The sequence below is a fragment of the Ambystoma mexicanum genome, chromosome 2q (assembly GCF_040938575.1).
Source record: "Ambystoma mexicanum isolate Mex_15411 chromosome 2q, UKY_AmexF1_1, whole genome shotgun sequence".
Taxonomy (NCBI): domain Eukaryota; kingdom Metazoa; phylum Chordata; class Amphibia; order Caudata; family Ambystomatidae; genus Ambystoma; species Ambystoma mexicanum.
In genome coordinates, this window is record NC_090924.1 from 28718460 (window position 1) to 28732697 (window position 14238).

Below are 14238 nucleotides of genomic sequence, written 5' to 3' on the forward strand. Positions count from 1 at the left end.
AAGGAAATGGTGTTCAACACTACCTTTTATACAGGCCCACACGTACAGCGTCACTTAGGCGTGTACGTGCTTGGCCCATGTTCACCAATCACACGCTTTGTCACTCCTGTGTGTGGATCCTTTTTCACCAATCACACGCTTTGACACTCCTGCGTGTAGCTCACTTTTCACCAATCACACGCTTTGTCACTCCTGCGTGTAGATCCATTTTCACCAATCACACGCTTTGACACTGCACGTGCAGGTAACTATTGACGCACATATGCTGGTGACGGGTTTTCGCGCGATTCGCTGAGTGTGGGGTTTTCACGTGCAAAATCACTCCCTATCAGGCTGTCCACGCGTTCAAACACGAAAGACCAGGCTCCTGGCCAGGAGGCCAAATTTAAGTCCCCCAGAGCCCTGAGCACGCTCCCACCTGCCATCGGCTGCTGCCTGACTGCCTGCTGGCCACGTGCCCCACAGTGCTGGTGGGTGGGGGTGGTGGGAGACATGGGTGGGGGCCTGGTGGAGGGTGCCCCTGGTGGATGGGGGGTGGGGGTGGTGGGAGACATGGATGGGGGCCTGATGGCAGGTGCCCCTGCACTGCTGGGGGGTGGGGGTGGTGGGAGACATGGGTGGGGGCCTGGTGGAGGGTGCCCCTGGTGGATGGGGGTGCAGGGGGACATGAGCAGGTGTGCAGGGTAGTCCACTGTTTTGTGGGCTGCCTCCAGGGGCCGTGGAGGGTGTACAGGGTACACCTGTGAGGGCCCACCCAGCCTATTCGCATGTGATAATTCCCACGCACCCCTGTGATACACGTACCCTGGCCAATCGCGTGTTGAACTTCCCGCTACCCCTGTAATACACGCACCCTGGCTGTTCGCGTGTGATAATTCCCGCGTACCCCTGTGATACACGTTCCCTGGCCTATCGCGTGTTCTACTTCACGCGTCCCCCTGTAATACACGTTCCCTGGCCAATCGCGTGTTGAACTTCCCGCTACCCCTGTAATACACGCACCCTGGCTGTTCGCGTGTGATAATTCCCGCGTACCCCTGTGATACACGTTCCCTGGCCTATCGCGTGTTCTACTTCACGCGTCCCCCTGTAATACACGTTCCCTGGCCAATCGCGTGTTGAACTTCCCGCTACCCCTGTAATACACGCACCCTGGCTGTTCGCGTGTGATAATTCCCGCGTACCCCTGTAATACACGTTCCCTGGCCTATCGCGTGTTCTACTTCACGCGTACCCCTGTAATACACGTACCCTGGCCAATCGCGTGTTGAACTTCCCGCTACCCCTGTAATACACGCACCCTGGCTGTTCGCGTGTGATGATTCCCGCGTACCCCTGTAATTCACGTTCCCTGCCTAGTCGCGTGTAGTACTTCCCGCGTACTCCTGATTTGAAGATTGCCCGCTTTTCTTTCCTTGTTTGCCTGCCCTGTGAAGTGGTCCAGGGTTAGCGCAGCCCTTAGCGATGATTTGGCGATTTTGATGGCTTTTCCTTGCGCGAGGGCGTTCTTGGGGGCGTTACTGGCGCTGCTGCAGGCTCGCTGCGATTCTCTGCGCCACGGCTGGTTTGGGAGCTTGAAATCCATGAATACGCTGTGCGCGGAAATCTGTTTTAGCGCACGTGCCTGGCGCAGACTATCGCAGGCGCACGCTGTGCGCCAGCCGCGTGCGCTACTTGTGCGCTGGATTCTATGAATTAGCCTCTTAGTATCTAGGATGCTAGACTTGAATGGCGATGCTCCTTTTTTTTTAAACTTGGTGTGGTGCTTCATGTGGATGACACTATTATTATTTCTAAGACATCTTTTGGTCCAGTAAAACAGTTAGGAGTAGTGTCTGCTTATTGTAAAGAAGGGAAGTTAATTATCAACATAGAGAAGACAGTGGTTATGTTTTGCACCCTTCATGCCAAAAGAAACTAAGTGTCTCATTAGAAGGTGCCCCCTTGAAAAAATTAGCAGTTTTGACTACTTAGGGGTTTTCTTCCAAAATACTGGGCAGACCAATTTGAAAAGAACGAACAACTTCTGACCAGGAGAACAGGGGCAATTAGAGCTCTAAATCATAAATTAGGAAGTAATTTGTCTATGTTAATCCTAAAGGTATATATATCCCAAGAGGTCCCTGCCACAAGAGCAGTGAGGTATGGGGTGTTCAAGCGGCTGCTAATCTATCAAAAATCAAATGTAGATTGATGAAACTAATTCTTGGCCTACCACAAAGCTGTGCCACGGTCTGAATTAAAAAATGGAACATCAGAACTTTTAATCTGTCTATTGGTGTCTGATGGTTGGCAGTCGATTGGCCAAGTAACACTATGGTTGTTTGGTATATTGTTTTCAAGTGGTTTTAGGATTTTCTATTTCATGAAAAGGAGACCTGTTTCAATATTTTTGTTTGAGCAGAAACCAGGTTGGTGTTCATGAAGTAGGAGGTCCTCTTCACTGTGGAGGATCAGTTGGGTGGCATTTAAATTGTCCAAGATTGTTTTGTAGTTTTTGGGCATCTTTGGGTTATCAGTAATTGTGTTTCTACTTTTAAGAGAGGTGGTATGATGAAGCCTTTTGGGATGTAGGGATACTGCCTGATGTTATTGTTGAGTCACAAAATATGCTAGTGGTTCCCCAGGTAAGCTATGTTTTTGTTGGGTGTGGGTCAGATTGTTCAGCTGAGTTATTTTCGTGTCTTAGTGATATTAATCAGTTTTTGAGATACAATAGGGTTGACTTCTAAAAACATATGTGAGTGGCCCTGCTTTATGGTGGCTGGTCCATCTCACTGGTTTTGGTGATTACATTTTGATCTACATGTTGTTAATTTGGTCTTAAAAAGCACTAACAAGAGAATTAGGCAGTTCCTCAAGGGTTTTCTTTCAGTATTACTTTCTTGGTGGTGGGCTAGTTCATTTGAAAATTGTGTTAATGTGAGATTGTGCTGAAGAGATACAATTTTGATAGCATAGTTTCTTTCTATTTTTACAATGGTTCTATGGTAGCCCCTGCTATTTATTTCTCACACTAATTTGTAATTAGATGTATTTGATTTACCCCATGTGTGTGCCTTTTCATCATCATCACAGCATTTTATGTTGTTTTTAGTTATGGTTTTTATCCTTTTATGTTTATTTGGTCAAACAATGTCCAGTGTCTTAGTGATGTATATGCTCCCTTTTACTAGTAAGAAGGAAGGGTTGCTCCTGGTATTATTGTACATTATAGGCTTTGTGAAATGCTCTTAAAAATGTGTTTACTTTTCTTCTTGTCTTATTAGGATATGGTGTTTTTGGTTGTCTTTTGTGTTTAAAATATTTATCAAATCGCATTGGAGCTCCCATTCATTTAGTTGCAGGTGTTGGTTAAATGATGACAGTACCACATGTGTAGTTTGCTTGAAGCTAAACCCAAATGAGTAGATGACATCAAGGGTATTTCTATGTTTTTGGATAAGCTTGACTAATTCAGCTTTTGAAAACCAGATTATTGATGGTTCACTTGAATAGTTTAGTATTTGCATGATCTGTTTGGTGAGGCCATTGGTAAATATCCCCAATTATATAGAGTCTACTTGAGAAGGATTATATAGTAGTGACCAGCTCTGACCATTACTGGTTACATACATAGAGGAGAGTAGAGCACAATACCTGTCATGGCAAAGTTATTGTATATGTAGCATTTGCACACTCATTTTTCAAAACTCTGGAAGGGATCTGAGTCCACTTAGGATGTAGTCACTCTTAGAAAGGGAGGGCTCCTCCTCTTTTTTTTTAGTTCTATTTGAGATTATTATTTCTCAGCCAAATGGTGTTGTGGAGTCAATGGGTGTTTGGTCCATTGTAAGTAAACCATGTATCTATGATTCCTTGTGAAAATTGAAAGCTACCATGCATTGGCAGACATTTGCTTTTTGATAGCTGATCTGCGGTTTACTGTGCATAATACTAGGGAGGAACATCTGATTTTTGTGGTGGTGAAGACGGTATGGTTGTGGGAGGGTTAGCCTGATAGTCAGAGTAAGGTCTGATATAGTAGGTAAGTCTACCCTGCAATGTTGGTGAGGGGTCAGACTAGTTAGTAGGCTTTCTGAGATTATGCACAATCCTCCTTGGAAAAGTGTGCTGAATTTTCTCTGCATTGTTGGCATTGAGAGATGTCCTAATTGGTTAGAGCTAGGTGCTTTGAGGGTAAAGGGTTTGGGGAGATTGTCTTGAAGTGCAAATAAGGTAATCATCTTGGCCTGAAACATAATGGTTCCATCAGTCTTTCTTGTATTGATGGTTCTGCCCCAGTGTATTTATACATTTATGAGGATTTCTGGAAATTCCTTTACATATTTTTTGTGTTATCTGTCAGTTCTTAGAGCCTGATTCATGGAAATGTTTTATAATGGAGCAATCCCATAGGAAAATGTTCCATGAGTCAGGCCCTTAGTTGTTAGGGCCCAAAAGCAGTCAGCACAAAGAGTGTCCTGGTATTGCAGAAATATTTATTTTTGATGTTTTCAAGCCTATTTTATGAGATAATTTCAGTGGGACATATATTCAATTACAATTCTTAAGGGTACCTATGATCTATTTCAACAAATGGTTGTCCCCATTAAGCTAAAGGCATAGGGACATATGTCACTGATAATACAGTGCCTTTGAGGTCAGATCACACTTTCAAATGCAGATCGGACAAATATTAGATTTACCTATAGTAATACAAGGCCTTAGGGGCAAATTTATCATTTCAAGCACAGGTCTGATGCTATAGAAATTCACAGGCACTAATAATGCAATACATTGAGGCCTAATTCATTTGTTTTAATGCAGGTTTGGCACAATGTAAATGCACAGGCAGTAATAATTCAAGGGTTCAGGGCAAGCATTACATTTTTAAATCAACACACAAAAAAAATATATTCATGAAATCCAAAAGAACATGCAAGGTCTTGGTGCCCAGAGCGGCTTTTAAATGTATTGGAAACTCAGGGAAAAATATAGTATTTAAATTCACCAACAATTATATGCCGTAGATCTACACCTGGGACATAATCAGAAGACAAAAAATTGGTAAGCATTGGGAAGCAAGAACCATATGGTAGACATTAAAGATTCCAGCTTATAATGCAGTTCAGTTTAGGTATGTTGATCATGGTTCGGGTCGCCCAGAGAGGACCGGAGGCCTTATGAGGTCATAACAGGACCAAACAGACCATGTCTATGTTTGTGCAACACTTGTCAGTGGACACCGTGCAATGAGATGACTTTAGTCAGGAATTTATTGGATGCACATCAGCTGGAATGGCAATCAGGATCTGTCTGCTTTCAAAATCGTCACGCAGGGACCAAGGCCAGGCGAAATGATGGTCCAAATGCAGTGGTCTTCTACAGCTGGGCTCCAAATCCGCCAGTGTCCGGGCAGGCGGTGTTGGTGATGACTGCAGGCTTCTGGCTTCACATATGCACTGAGAACGTGACTTCTTCAAAGGGAAATGCTGGTAACAACCAGATCTGCAGGCTTCTAATTACATGGACCCGAACGGCCAATCAGGGAGCTGCATGCTTTCAAAATGGCAGCACAATATGCGAGTGCTATGCACCTTGCACATTCATTCACACGTTATTATAAGAGAAGTGGATATAATTCCTGTGTTTAGTTTGAAGCAATGGTTAAAGATTAAACTTAGCTGGATGGAAAGAGGTCCAGTTCTGTTTTACCCATTCTTCTGATAATCTGTCCGCAGTAAGTCATGTGGGGTAGCATTGCTTAAACCCCTCTTTACCATATGTAATCCATTTTGCAAAGCCCCAAAGTCTTGCATCATTTGAAAATCAAACGCTCATCTGGCTCTTTTTGTTTTCCGGTTTGTATTCAGTATTGTCCCATCCAAGTGCGTGATGTTGTGTCATAGGCTGATAGAATGCTTTGCATTGTGGGTATTGCTACATATGTGTGTGTTGACTTTATATCTGAGTTTCTGCCCAATTTCATCTATTTAGAAATGCAGGTGAGCTGTTGCTGCATGCAGTCAGGAGCACTACATTGATATTTGCGAAAGTGAAAGGACCTTTTATATTGAACATGTGCTGTTCATAGAGGCATTTTGAATGTGTCTGCTGTTATGCTATGTTCACACACATTACCTTAATGAGGCAGGTGTGTCAACTGGTTTCTTGTTTCATTTATGAGTCTGATTTTGGAAATCACTTGCTTCACAGTGTTAGTAATGTTGCTTCTGGAACGAATCCTCTCAGACTTTGATCTTCCAAGAGAGAGGCTTGGCTGTTTCTCACAATGTTGTGAATCACTTCCAGCTGTGGACAGCATGAGGCTGCCAGGAGGATATAGTGATTGCCCCCATTCTGATTTATTCTAGAAGGTTATTTAGAAGTATTAATGTTGATCTATCCATTTGGTCATCCACAATTCTGTCGTTGTAGCTTTTCAACCGCAGTCATGCCCACAATGAAGTCATCAATGGACTAGGGCTAGATTGGGGTTTCATCCATTGGGTGGCGAGGTATTTCCGTTCAAGTTCTGTCAAAAAAAGACTGGTGTGCTGCAATTGTATTTTGAACTGGTAGCCATTCCAATTCTGGGATGATACATTCCATTGTCAAATGAGAAGTAACTGTGGTTAACTTGTATTGTGTTCCATTTACCTCCTTTGGGCTTCATTCACCATTAACAGTTCTTTTGAGAAAAACATCTTTAACGTGTAATCATCTAAATAATTGGGAGGGGGCTGGGAGGATAGCTCGGGGGCTATGCCTTTGTCTTGGTAGTAGGGCAACGCAGAGACAAACATGTTCAAATCCTGGCCCTGTGCTTTAAGACTTGTCTATGGTATTAAGCGTGGCATAAAGGGTTAAATAATGAATTAGTTACTCTTCCAAATCACCGCATATTTTAGTAAAGGGGTTTTGTAGGGAAGAATGTGAGTCCTGTTCATAGCACTCAGCGTTTAGCTTGGTGAAATGTTTAGTTAATAGTTTGAAATTATTGAGTCTATCATGCATTATTTTCCCCCTATTCTCAGTCTGGATAGATGGTCTTTGTGTGTGTGTTTATTAATGTCATTTCCATTCATTTATGATGTTTGACCATTAAGGGGGTGTTAGATCCCAGTGTTTCCCTTTTGTAATTTGATGAAACTCGCTTTAGATAGTTCTGTATTCTTTAAGCTTATCAAGTGCAAAGCCACTGTATGCTACAAACCTGGTGTTGAAGGTAAAGGTGATAGCATTTTTGAAAATGTGTCCTTTTGGTACGTGATTTTCTTCCATGTATTGAGAAGAAAATGTCCTTGCCACATCCATGCTGCTTATTCAAAGGTTTTTTGTTTCAATTTACATTTTCAGTTGGGTTGCACATTGTGCTGTGGTATCTTTTATGTTTCAAAATGTAGCTGTAATATTGTGTAAAGAAAACAAATAGCACAGCTTCCTGTTTAAAAAGGAAATGCATGATGTTCTACAGATTAAATCATTATTTGGCAAATCCAAATAATATATACATGCAATATAACCTAAAATACCACAAAACAACCCCATTTCCAATGTATTGTGTTCTTTCACCTGCACATCTACTAATATGGTATGCCTGATTGTATGTGACACTGGGGCATGAATCCTGCTGTGGACAATTGGCTTCTATTCCCAGAGTTGGCATTGAAGAAAAAAGATCCAACATCATGGGTTGCCCTTGCCTTAGAGTGTACCAAGTCTAGTTCAATAGTCACTATGAGGGGACCTCGATACAGACTTCTCATACTCAACTCCTTATACTTTGTATTTTAATTAGTTTTAGACTACTTCCTTATTGTTTTCACTTAGAATCACTGTTAAGAACCATTGGGTCTTTCTCATAATGTCAGGCCTGTATGAGTTGTCTGAAGTTTTAATGTGATGCCTATTGAAAATCCATCTCGTTCTCCCTCCCTATGTTCCTTCCCGCTTCTGCTCTTTCTCTCTTTTTCCTCCACTTGCATGTAATTATCTTCCCCATGACCTCCGAGAAGCAGTCAACATGGATTTGTTCAAAACCAGATTAAAAGCCTACCTCCTCACACCTGAGTTACCCTCTTAACCTAGCTCACACCTGCCTGATAGCTAAACACAATTCTCACCTGTAATCTGGCCCCGTCCCTCACTTCCTCTCGCTTCACATTATGGTCACATCCTGAGCACAGCTGGCCATACCTCTACCAGAACTTATAAATGTCCATGAATTAATTAATTAATATTAATTAATATAAATGAACTTATGGTTGTTGTCCTAAATCTGATGTCCACTTGTGTATTGTCTCCAGTGACTGTTCCATTTACTCCCCCTCCACAACCTGGTCAGAATGTCCCTCAAACTCACTCCATTTTAAGAAGCTCACTGCTTCGCATCAAATCTGATTCTATCCATTTCACATTCTTTTATAATCAAAAGAGCATTGTTCCTCCTCTATATAAAGAAAGAAATACATACAAATCAAAAATATTAATACACCCTCTTAACATTACTGCGGCAGGGTTCAAAATGGATGTGAATGGGCCCATTAAGCATTGTAAGAAGTGGGTGGTTCTCATAGTTTTTTCCGTTTTTGTTGTTTTAAAGTATTATCTGAGGTAGATTGACCGCATCTTTTTGTGGTGAAAAACACAATTAATCTGCAAGGAGCAGCTTTTCTGTGATAGTCATAAAAGATGATGTTACTTTTAATCTCCCCAATTTTGACTCCTGTTGCTATTTGCATAATTTGCATCTGTTTTACAGATATGTAATATACAGAAGACATGTGAACTATTAAATACCCCACTTGTAGAAAAACTGAATAATAAGAACGCTGAGAAATAATAATAATAATTATTTTGTATGACTAAAATAATAATATAAGTAATGCGTTATTTGTATATACTGCTTGTTGTTACTACACATATTTTCAAATTCAAATATAACCTTTGTGTAAAGTTGATAAATTATCTTATCCTCTTTCTAAATTTAGATTCAAGCATACCTGTACGGTGAATTAAGTCTATGATAATGGGGGCCAGTGCAAGCACAACACTGCGTATTGAACTGTGTTGCTGTGATTAATCATCAAAGCAAAAATGTGACAAGTGACCAACCATTCATCAAACCATCAATTATTTTAATTTAGTTCCATATCAGCCCTATGATTCTACGTACTGAAGAAGAAAAACGATCCAGGCAAATCATACAAAAGTGTATCATGCACGGCTCCAAGGGCACGTCCTTTGAGTACAGTTGCATTTACCTATATTCAAAGTGGAAACAATAAGTGACGCTGCAATCACATCACTCAGTTTCTTGCACCTGCACGGGTGAGTGGCTGAGTTTACAGGCATAAATCTTTCTTTAACTTATTATACCCATGGTAGACTTGCCAAATCTGCTGCATTCTAGCAAAATGCCCTGAAAACACACCTATTTGCATTGGTTCGTGTTCACTGCACTTCAGTGCGTCCTCGCTGTTTACTGTCCACAACCTGCATGCATAGGTGCCTGTGCCTTTCTAGTAAGGTCATATGCATGAAAGTTTGAATGTGGGTAAGTTGATGGAGAGTCTGACAGGCACGGTTATGGATGAGGAAGATGCCAGTGTGAAGATAACCGATGGATATGTGGATTGGAGTGGTACAGTGACGAATGAAACGGAGCATAGCAAGCAAACTGTCAGTGGGGAGAGTGGCCGAGGTGTGGGTCAGTCATGCGGCAGAGTGAACCCCCTATTTATGGAGGCATGAATGTGAGTAGTATATGATTTGGTTTAACTTGCAATCCACGAGATGGTCTTCCATCCAGGCTTGCCAGAAAAAAAATTATGAACACGATTGTAAGAGAGCACCCTCTTAACACTGCAGAGCTGCTCTTCTTTCCGCCACAATGGGAATTTGAAATGGATTGAAATACGCCTGAGAAACGAATCATCTGCCATTCCAACGATTCATTCATAGACTGTGTTTTGCGCATTTGCCTGCGGCTACTGGATACAATTAGAATCAAGCCAGTAGTCATGTAGAGTAACAGTAAAGCCATTGCAATCCATGTTTCTGTCAGTGATTGAGATTTTGGGTGGCTCCTCTTTAGTGGGGTAAATTAGAAAGACACAACTAGGTCTGGCTACTCAATGTCCCAGTAGGTAACTAGAAGTGAGAATGATTCTTGCCTTATTCAAAGGAGTGGTCGAGGCCTTAACCCCTTAAGTGTTAAGTGTATGTATGTTTGTCCTGAATTCCCATAAGGAATCATTGCAGGCTCCACCCTCTCCCTCTGTTAATAGGTGTCACGTCTGACAAATAGTGCAAATAATTCCAAGGACCCAGTTTCCCAGCCTCCAAATCAGTCATATGCAGAGTGGTCACTGGCTTTAGGAGTAGGGAAATGCTTAAGTTTTATTGTGTCTCAGTATAGCAGAGTGCAATCTGTATTAGAGTGCTAGTCTGAGACTTGGGAGAATGGAGTTAGCTGGGAACCAGTGTATCAAAGGTGATCCCTCCAGAGCCATGGAAAAGTCACATATGGGTGGTAATTATTTATTTATTCATAACGCACCAAAAGCCTGCAGGCATCTGGGCGCACGTAAACACAAAAGACATAAAGCACGGGACAACAAAAAGAACCAACCACCGAAATAGGTGGTGTTAGCCAAGCTTGACCAAGGCAGCTATATCATGAGAGAATCCCTGGTAAAGAAAGAGGAGCATTTTCAGCCTTTTTTTTTTTTTAAAGCGAACAGGTGTTTTTCCAGCCACAGCTCTGAAGGTAAAGCATTCCAGGTGTGTGCTGTTGAAATAGGGAAGGAGCACCCATTTCCTCTTGCTCCCTTACTATGTGAGAGGACCGGGTACCCACAATTACTTGAGCTGAGGGATCTTGGGGGGTCAAACACTGTTAAGCGGTCTTTAAGGTACACAGGAGCGTCACCGTAAATGCGTGTGCGGGTTAGGGAGAGCATATTCTCGCAGTGACCGCTTGCCAATGGAGATTCTTCCTAGCAGCAGAGACATGGGGCCTCATTACGGGATGGGCGCAAAAGGATACCGGGCAACGGTAAGGACACCGGTGCCGGTAATCCCTTTGCGCCCTATTCCGAGTTCCGTTAGCGGGTCCCTTCCTTAACGCCTGGTTTTACCAGGCGTTAAGGATGGGACCCATTAAGGGACTTTAGAGCTAATAACGTTAGCACATTTTGCGATACCGTTATTAGTGCCTTCCCATTAAGCCCTATGGGGCTCAAATGGTAATGGGGAATGGCTTTTTCAATGGGGACTTACCGGTCCCGCAAAGGTCGGAATAGACCAGTAAGTCCCCATTGAACGAGGGCGGACTCGGTACCGGTATTGGAGGTAGTCATGGTGCTAATAGCTCCATGATTACCTCCAAACTCGGAATGAGGCCCATGGTCTTTTCTTGGAATATCGCAGACCATGCAAACTGCTTCATTTTGAAGGATTTGAAGTCTTTTTACACACTCACCAATCAAAAACGCATTACCGTAGTCCACGCGGGGCATGATAACGGCTCTGACCAAGGTATTGCAGTTATTTGGTGATAAGAAAAGTTTGATAATCCATAACCCTATGAGGTGGTATTCAGAGTTGTGCACAATTCCGTCCACATGTGTTTCAGTGCCAAGGGATGCATTCATAAGGACTCCTAAAGTTTTCACTTTTTTTTGTACAACTTTGATACAGATCCCTTTAATTGCCATATTGGAATATTCCGGGACAAGTTTGTCTCTGACCTGTGAAGAGCCAAAAATAATCAGCTCTTTTCTTACAGTTAAAAACATCCATTCTTTTGACATCCAGGTTTTGACTTGCCTGTAGATGTGTTCAAGCCTGTCGGAGTCTTTGCTGTAATCCTGGCTCCATAAGCATAGTTCATGAAATGGATTCCCCAGATGCCAACAAATCGCAGACAGGTTTAATGTATAGGTTGCACAGTGACTGGAATAAGCATGCCCCGTGGGGGACGCCGCAGTGTATTAATTCTGGTTCTGATCTAGCTTCACCCCAGCACACTCTAGACAACCTCTTTTTCAGAAAAGAGCAGATCCATTCTGAGGCATCTACTGAGCAGTTTCTCAGGGTGGATAGTGATGCCAGCAGACATTCATGGTCTAGCGGGTCAAAGGCAGCCGACATATCCAGTAAAATCAACAGCCCTGAAACACTTTTCTCCAGCACATCCAAACATATTGGACTGAAGATCTAAGAGAGTGTTTTTCCATCCCATGGTTGCTCCTGAACCCTGATTGGTTTGGGTGGAGAATATCTGAAATTACTTGAGACTTTTAGGGGAAAGGAAGAAGTTAGATTAAACAGCAAAGTGGTTGCATCCAGGAGAGGGATTTCAAGAAGGGCACATCCACCCCTCACCCATTCCAGAGTATCATTTGGGGTAATCTTGTGTCTGGGTAAAGCCTTTCTGCTGCCTGAACAATGGCAACCAGGAGCTGAACACTGCTGCAAAACCACATCTCATCGCTTGGACCTTGTTGAACTGACGCAAATGTTTTGAGCCACTGACTGAACCATCACCTTCCTGTCATCTCTAGAAGATTGTACCACATCACTGAACCACGTTGAACCCACTCAACCACTTTGATGCTGACTCTGTCTGTTGGGGGCACTGAACTTGACCATTTTGATGCCAACTTGAGCAACTGGAAAGTGCTAAGAAACTTTAATTGATGCTGCTAATCCACTCAAGAAGAAGATGAAAATGTTGTTATGGGTTCATCTCCTTGACCTGGTATGGGCCCGAGAGACATTTAAGACCCCACCCTTTACCTTTTAAAAACATATGTCTTTCTCAATCTGCCTAACTCTACTCTTTGCCCTCTTCAAGTCATCCAGAACAGGACTGCAAGACTTATCCTTTGCCTCAATCCCAGGGACTGCATCTACCGGCCCTGAAATCTCTCCACCTACTACCTATGGCTGCAAGGATCAAGTTTAAGTCCCTATGCATATGTCGTGGCCCTAACTACCTTCAATTCTCTCTTCCTAAGTACCTTCCTCCTAGAGCCCTCCGCTCATCTAATTCTAATTTTGTATGGCTGAGTCCCTTCTCCACACAGAGAATGGGGCTAGATCTCTCTCCTCTGCTGGTGCCTTCTTCTGGAATGGCATCCCTGTCTCTCTGCCTTGAGCCAGATCTCCTTAAAGTTTTGGAAGCTCCTCAAGACCTTCATTTTCTCCTCTTCGTTCTCGCTCCCTCTCCCCTTCTAACCTTCCCTTGCTCCTGTCCCCTGGGTCTTACAGGACACCAGGCTCCCCCTGACCAGTCCTCCTGCACTTGCTGCCTGGCCCACCTTGCACTACCGGGCTGGGATTGCCCCCTGTAGTCCCAGCCTTCCTTGCACTTAACACAGGGCCATGCTGCTACCCTTCCCCTGAACTTCCCGTTGCGCACTTGCACAATCTAAATGATACCAGGCGTAGTGAACCCGTGTGTATAGGAATATAATAAATAACAAATCAATCAATGAATCAATCCTTTGAATTATAACAAGGTTGCATAGACTGTTCCAAGTCTGCCACTGTCTTCGGACACAGAGTTCCCCTTTTAGTCAAAAGTGTGTTTATTATGAATTTTCTTTGGAGGGGTGGATTACTAGTGTATTCTATTTCAGTTTAATAAACACTTGTACTTTTAGAGAACTTTTTTTGGACATGTCCTTTAAGTTGGTATTAAATTACTATTGTTGTTTGGATGCTTCTTAGTTAGCTCAAATCCCCTCTTGAAGAGTATACCCTGCCCTCGACCCACATTACCACAAGAGGTGAAGGAGGGCCACTTGCCATGTTGCACCAGTCCCAAATGTATAATGGGATCACAGCCGGTTTTAATAGCATTGTGGGGCTGAGTAGGTGTTTCAGACACTACTCTCCCTCCCTCTGCGTAGTAGGAGTCATTTCATCAAACTCACCTCTGAAAAGGGTGTGGCTATATCATCATTCCACTAACCCCGCCTCACCTGTATTCTCACCACTGTAATTATGGAAATAACAGCAAATGTATGAAAAAAACGTGTCTATGCTAATCTGTATATCTGTATATTCACCATGTATGCCTGTAACAAGTAAGACTTCTTAGCGCCACGATTCGCCCGGGCAGATGTGCGCTCTACAAATCCAAATAAATAAATAAAATAAATAAATAAATACTGGAACCTTTTTCCTGCTAATTTCTAGCAATGTACAGATTTTATGATGGTTCCAGAAGACTTGACAGAA

At 42.9% G+C, this 14238-nt stretch overlaps 1 protein-coding gene across 21 annotated transcripts in view; it reads left to right on the top strand.

Annotated features, from left to right (window-relative positions):
- The window catches only part of RBFOX1 (RNA binding fox-1 homolog 1), a 1014010-nt gene that overhangs the window by 544560 nt on the left and 455212 nt on the right, over positions 1-14238 (top strand). The window lies entirely within an intron of this gene.